The sequence below is a fragment of the Oncorhynchus keta genome, chromosome 2, assembly GCF_023373465.1.
Source record: "Oncorhynchus keta strain PuntledgeMale-10-30-2019 chromosome 2, Oket_V2, whole genome shotgun sequence".
NCBI classification, from domain to species: domain Eukaryota; kingdom Metazoa; phylum Chordata; class Actinopteri; order Salmoniformes; family Salmonidae; genus Oncorhynchus; species Oncorhynchus keta.
In genome coordinates this window covers 74,464,150-74,471,985 of record NC_068422.1, presented here as the reverse complement: position 1 = coordinate 74,471,985, position 7,836 = coordinate 74,464,150, and the positions used below count along the sequence as shown (strand labels likewise).

Genomic DNA, 7,836 nt, shown 5'->3' with positions numbered 1-7,836 from the left:
TCCCACCACTACTATTATTCCTACAACTCCTTTTTTGTAATAACTGGTGAAACAGCGAAACCATCGATTCCAGTCACAATACACCATGATTGTTCTTCTTGCTATTTCAATCATACTGATTCCTCATTGGTAAGTTTTACTTTTCACCTTTCCAAGTTTTAAACCTTTTGTACTATTAGTTCAGCTGTTAGTGATGTTCAATTTGTATGTCATTTGCCATGTTAAGTTGGAAAACTTGCTTAATGATTACACCTCAAATTACTTTCAGGCTCAATTGTTTATAATGTCTCTGACCATGATGGATGGTGCTACATTGGTCTCTGCAACAAGACTTGTGAAATAGAAACACATTTGACCAGCTGTGGTACATCAACTACCCCAGTTACTCCTACTTCACCAACCACTTCACAGCCCCCAACAACAACAGTTCCACATGTAACATATCCATCTGAGAAGAACTGTGACCATGACCATCCTCCAAGACAGGTTTTACTCTGCTATAGATAATAACTTTTGTTCCATAGGAATTATTATTTACAAAGGGATGATTACATTACAAAAAAATAATCGAATGATTTTATGGACATTTCATGTAGGCCTAATATATTTCTGTGTTTGTAGAATGGTGACAGCTGGAACATAACCAATGCACCAACGGAACATGCGCCAACGGGAAGGTTATTTATGAGCATGTACATTGTGAGACTCCGAAGCCTATAGCATGTGAAAATAACTATCCTCCAATCAAAGTGTATGACGAATCTGATGCTGTTTCCACTATGAGTGTCAATGTAAGTTTACCACCTCCGACCCCAAAAATAGATATGTTTATTCTTTGTGTCACAAAATCCACTTTAGCCATTGATTTTAGTTCAAAATTATTCTTACTATTTGACTTGTTTAGGCTTATCTAATAGTTACCAGCAGTAAATGTATATGAATGTCTAACATTGGAAAACGTTCAGCACAGCACCATTAATTTAGCATAAAACATTCCACATCCGTGTCCTTTTAAATGCTAATCATTTCTCTTACTAAGGTATCTGCTATGGTTGGGGGAGACCCTCACTATGTCACCTTTGATGGAACATACTATGGCTTCCAAGGAAATTGTTCGCACGCCTTGGTCAAAGAAATCCTGCCAAAGTACAATCAGTGTTGTAATCGACAATTACTATTGTGATGCCCCAGATGGACTTTCCTGTCCTCAGTCTCTGACAATTTATTATCAATCTTACAAGATATTCATGACCAAGAAGGACGTTGATGGAGTTTTCACAAGTCTGGTAATTAAAATATCTCAAATACTGTATGTTCAAGAGATTTTCAGTTGTTTTTTCGTTTAAGAGGGATTAGTTTTGGGTTTAGCTTAGATATTGATTAGCTTCCATTTAAGATTGATATACTTCCTTTATGTATTAGATATAGGATACAGTTCTAGAATACTATTAGTATAAAAATATTGAATTATTGTAAACATTTTGTCCATCTCTTAATATTTTTGTCCTAGATTTATGTAAACCAGAAACGCATCATCCCAGCATATGAGACCAAGGACTTCCTCAGATCACACACAACGGAATTGAGACCCTTTTAGTCATACCAGCAATTAATGCCAAGGTGTCTTTCACTGGTCTCATGTTTAGCATATACCTGCCCTGGGACAAGTTCAGTGGCAACACTGAGGGACAGTGTGGTGAGTACAGGTGTTTTATGGTCACTTTGTTACGATGATTACCCCATGATGTCTCATTGTCTAACAATGGTTTTCAATCTTATTCAGGTACATGTGACAACAACTGACAGATGACTGCCGCTTGCCAAATGGGACTATAGATTCATCTTGTCCTGACATGGCACACCAATGGTATGTTGCTGACCACAATAACAGTCAGTGCACACCACCACCAGAGCCGATACCAACACCACCACCAGGCTGTGATCCACCCATTTGTCATCTCATTCAAAGTAAAGTAAGTAGCCATTAGTATTTACAGTAAACTAGCTCTTCTGTAGGATCGATAACCTCTCAATCATAATAATCTCAGTGCCAACAGTAACTTGACATACTAAAAACACGGCAATCATTTGACAAAGCCTGATGACAAAAACAAAGTGAATGATCATATTTAAGTATCTACCTAACTGAAGCGTGACATCTTTTCTAGGGTCTTTGAGAGTTGCCATAAGATAATCCCCTACGAGCCATTCCTTGTGGCATGTATCTTTGATGCGTGTTATATGGATGATGTTACCATTGGCTGCACCAGCTTGCAGACCTATGCTGATGCATGTGCACAAGCAGGAGTCTGTATTGGTGGAGAAATTATACAAATGGACAATGTGGTAAGTAGGTCACTCCTCAAGACCATAAAGCTCAGATAGCCTCTATGATGTTGCTTATTGGTTATTAACCTTTTTATCTCCCCCGCTACAGACTTCACATGTGAGAAACCCAAGGTTTATAAAGCCTGCGGTCCACAAGTTGAACCAACCTGTAATGCCTGGTATGTATAATGTTGTTGTTCAGTGGATGGGTATACGATGGGCAAAAGTCTTTCAGCTATTGATTTTTTTTTTTAAATATCTCTGCAGGTACAATTTCAAATTCATCCAGACTCAAAATGAGTTCAGTGTCATGGGAGATATACAATTGAGGGATGTTATTGTCCCCCTGGGACCACTCTTATGAGTTCCAGTCAAACTACTGTATCCCCAGCTGTGGTAAGAATTGTCAAATAACAGCATTGTATAATGAGGGTGTGGTGACTTACTGTATGGTGCTGTGATGGGCAGCTACATCCTGGCTGACCTTCACTTTGGGAAGCACAAAGTGTTAATTGTTCATTGCTACTGTAGTGGTCTTTGAAAGCTGGTTCAGCTTTTTGTATAACAAACAAAAAAATATCCACAGCATTTTTCACAGATACTTCACCAGCGGGTTTTGGTTTATTTTGATTGATATTGATTTCATCAAGTGCTTCCGGTATATAAAATGCATAATCAAAATGAAGTTGTGGAATGTATTTCAATTACTCCGTTTTTGTAATGTATTTTTTTTCTTTGGTTCATTAGATATTTGCCCATTGCCAAATGGAGAATGGAAAGAGGTAAAATTGTGTTTGAATTTCACTTACAGGTTTAAGCAGGGAAGAGAAACTATTAATTTCTGATATACACATTAACTTAGGATCGGCGCCCCATCAATGGGACAGTTGTAAATCATGCAGCGTTATGTCAAGATCGCAGATTTTAGAGAAACAACAAACGTCGGTAAATATAAGTGTCTTATATCGGCTGAAAGCTTAAATTCCTGTTAATATAACTGCACTGTTCAATTTACAGTAGCTATTACTGCGAAAAATGCCATGCAATTGTTTGAGGAGAGCTCCTAACAACAAAATAATTTTTTCACTGTGATAGGTTTGATAAATTCACCTCTGAAGGTAAAATGTATACTTATATTCTGAAATCTTGCTCTGATTTACTATCCAAAGGGTCCCAGAGATAACATGAAGTGTCGTTTTGTTTAATAAAATCCCTTTTCCTATCCTAAAAAGGTCCATATAGCACGCACAATCTATTTTGTATTTCCACTGCTCAATTTGCAAAGAAAGAATCTGTGAAAATCTCACCTTAAATGTTGTTTCAACGAGTCAAATCACGCTCGTATGTATTCAGAGATCCGAGAAGGTAACAAGACTTCACTATATCATTAGGGGTGTAGTATATCCTATAGAACACCATATTTGGTCAGAGAGTGACGCTTTCATGGCACGCCGATGACTCGGGCGGCCATCACTTGAACAATTGTATCTTTGTCAAATAAGCACCAATCGGGGTCAAACAAAGCTAGCTAGATAGCCAATGAGCTGGGCTTAACGGGAGTATCCGAAACCATGTATATGTCTTAAACTGTAGCTACTAACCTTGCACGACAGCATGCCTTTTCATTTTTGACAAACATTTCACAAACTTCAAAGTGTTTCCGTTCAAAATGGTACCAAGAATATGCATATCCTTGCTTCAGTGACTGAGCTACAGGCAGTTAGATTTGAGTATGTAATATAGACGAAAATTGGAAAAAATGTAATGTAGCTTGTATTTCACTTTTGGCAATCATGTAAAGTAATGTATGCACAATAATAATTATAATAATAATAATGTATTACAATTCTATAGTGCTTTCATAAAACCTCAAAGCGCTTCAGTAATTACTAATTCCACACACTGAATGATTGAACTTTGTACTGGTAGTGTCCATACAAACCTTAGTATACTTAAATTGTTCCTCATTGCAGGCTAATGAGACCTGGGTGAGCAACTGCCAGAGTGTGTGATCCGCACAGTCTGGAAATCCAGTGCCAGCCTATGGCATACAACATCAGCCTCCTCTCACCTGTGATCAGGAGGGCCTGTTGTTGTCGTAGAAACAGTTGACTGTTGTCAAAAGGACAAATGCGGTGAGTGACTTGTTTGGATAATGTGCTTTATATGTGGGCTTTTTAACATCTCGGTTAAAAACGTTAACATTTTCGGTGATTACCTAATATATCCAACCACTGTGGCCATTCGCAAAGTTTTTAAACAATCGTTTTCTTTCCAAACAGAGTGTGATGTCACACGATGCCTACTTCCAAGATAACTTGCCCAGTCGGATTCGAGACAGAGGCAACTATGGGAGTCTGCTGCCAACTTATCAATGTGGTGAGTTTGCGTCTGCATGTGTTTGAGTGCGTGTACAGTATTTGTGCATATCCTAGAAATCCCAACATGTTAGTTGCAGTATTGAATGATTATCCATGTTCTTGTGGCTTCTGTGGCTCAGTTGGTAGAGCATGGCGCTTGTAACGCCAGGGTAGTGGGTCTGATTCCCTGGACCACCTCCATACATAGAATGTATGCACACATGACTGTAAGTCGCTTGGATAAAAGCGTCAGCTAAATGGCATATATTATTTATTATTATTATTCTTTGCCCCACAGTGCCAAAGGATGTCTGTGTGTTTAACAACACTGAATATCAGGTGAGAATGCATTCTATGCTATTTTCATTTTGGCCAGTCCCACCACTTCTAAATTATCAACTTAATAAAAGAGTACAACGTTATTTTTACTTGCATACATAACTTAAAAAACAAGTTAAACTATGCAAATTCTTCCTTAAGCAATTAGAGGCCTCTATCAGGGTGCCAACAATGTTTTTTAGTCAATCCATTTATGAGATTAGATAGACAAAAGTGTCTCAATTCATAGACTTTCGATAGAAATATTATATTTTCTCATTCCAGCCTGGTGCCAATGTTCCTGGGGACAAGTGTAAGAATTGTGTGTGTGGTGACAGTGTAGATGCCCAAAGCCATCTACATATCATTGAGGTCATCCTACTGAATGTGACACTCACTGCCAGCAGGTAAGTGATCTCCATTGAAACATTGACACCCTTTGGCCTCATTATGTAATTCAACATACTTAGTGTAATGTGAGTTCTTATCCATGTCATAATATTATAATAACACTGATTCCTCTGTGTCCACTATTGGACTACTTCTGGATAAGTGTAATTACTAGTGAGTTACAAGGATCACACATTGGTATAAGAGAGATCATGTGCACATCATATCAAGGTTTTCTCCTCTCTGGTCTGTCTTCTTCCTTTCAGGCTATGATTATCAAGCCGTTCCTGGGCAGTGTTGTGAAGTGTGTACAGACAAGCTGTGTGGTTATGCTGCCAGATAACACCACACACACTATTCAGGTAAAATAGCATCAAGACGCATTATTTATCTCTCACAGATTCTCAAATTGTATTTTTTTTTACAATTCGTAAACATATCAGTCCTATTTCAGTTGATTATTTAAGAACATCAATATGTAATTTTACTATAGCCATAAAGTTTTATGCAAAATATCTTAACAATGACATACAGTACATCGTATGCACTTGAAGAATCTCCTGTTGATATCTTTCATATTCGCACCTCTACAGCCTGGTTCCGTCTGATACCATCGGGAGACAAGTGTCTGAAGTATGAGTGGTGAAGATTCAGGACCAACTCATCCCAATCGAGGCTAAGACTGTGTGCCCTGTCTTCCACCCAGAAGACTGGCGTACCCGTGAGTTACACAACCATCTGGCAAAAGATCTGTGTCTGGATAACTGGCCCATTTAAAAACAACTGGACAATGTGCAAAATCATATTCGTGAAATAAAGTTTAAACATGCCCAGTCACTCAGACCAAGGCCTGTTGCTTAATATAGTATGCCTACTGTGTATTTATGTGAGGTTATTGACACCTGTTGCTTAAAGTGAACAATACAAGAACACTGCACTGAAAAACATATGGAGACAGTTTGGTAAATGCTGCGTCAGTGACTTAAAAATGTTCTTGTTTTTTCTTCCATTTTCTTGTTTTTAAGGGAACTGAAGTCATTGCTCCCGATGGTTGCTGCCATGTCTGTGAGTGTCTTTTAACACCATCCTTTTTGATAGACATTTGTAAATCATTCTTGCCCTTTATCAGGCATTGGGGAAAGTGTTTTAGCTATTGCCATGGTCCTCAGGATGATTAACGTTAATTCATTTGAAAATGACACTTTTATGTGCAGGTATTCCAATAACTAAGCCATGCAATGTGACAAAGAGCAAAGTGTACCTGACAGCAATGGCTGCAAGTCTGCAAACAAGGTGGAAGTGACAACATGCAGTGGATCCTGTGTCACCTACGCCATGTGAGTATTTTGATCATTCCTGAAATATTTCAGAACACTAACACATTATTCCTCCCAATAAAATAGAATTAGGCTGCCTGTCTAAATGCAATCCACAAATGATATTTTCAGTAATAAATTATATTATAAATGGCTGTGTTTACAAAGGGAGCCCAATTCTGATATTTTTCCCAATTATTGGCAAAAGAGCTCATCTGATTGGTCAAAAGATCAGAATTAGGTAGCCTGTGTAAACGCAGCCAATGTTATATAATTACAACTGCTACCATCATTGCTTCCACATAATGACATCGTGTCTCCTTTCTGTTTTCAGGTATTCTCTTGAGGCCAACATGATGGAGCGCTCTTGTACCTGCTGTCGGGAAGAATCCACCACCAAGAAGGAAGTGGAGATGATCTGCCCAGACGGTTCAAAGTTCAACCACTCCTACATCCACATCAATAAATGTGGCTGCCAGAGGACAGAGTGCGTGACCCGGAGGAAACCCAGGTCACAAGGTCACGACGCAGGAGAAGATGAATGACTCTCCACTACCATCCCTTTACTGCTTAGATTAGTTCTCTATTTATGTTCAACTTGTTCATGTTCCTGCAAAGTAATCTGCTAAACATAGGAGAAATTGTTTCAGCTTCGTATTCATTTTTTATTTTATTTTTGCCAAAATAAAGTTGGCAATAGGCTGTGCATATATACCACAATCTTGTTTTCATTCCTTTTGATACTCCATTGAGAAATATTTGATTTCAGACACCCAGTTCAACAATGGCCTATCCTTTTCCAGACAAACAACCACAATTCAAAGTTTCAAACACTTTTTTTTATTTGGAGATGGTGTTAGGTTAGAGAAACGGATCAGTAATCAGAAGGTTGCTGGTTTCAGATCCCTGGCACCACTTCCTACTGTTGTTCTTGAGCAACACACTTAGTTAACCTTACATATCTCCAGGGGCAGCACTGAGGCTGACACTGTGCTCCTCCCTATACAGTACTAAAGACACATTTTCCACTTTGATGGACAAATAAAGTAATCAAATATTTGTCCTAACTCATCTATCATATTAAATAAATCATTGTCCTTGGTTTCACCGAAAACAAAAACAGA

At 38.3% G+C, this 7,836-nt stretch overlaps 1 long non-coding RNA gene across 1 annotated transcript; it reads left to right on the top strand.

The window, feature by feature from the left end:
• The first annotated feature begins 110 nt into the window (after window positions 1-110).
• LOC127912812 (uncharacterized) lies at window positions 111-780 on the top strand. Its single transcript, XR_008083492.1, has 3 exons — window positions 111-129; window positions 269-486; window positions 622-780. It is a non-coding gene; the product is annotated as an uncharacterized LOC127912812 (long non-coding RNA).
• The last annotated feature ends 7,056 nt before the right edge of the window (window positions 781-7,836 follow it).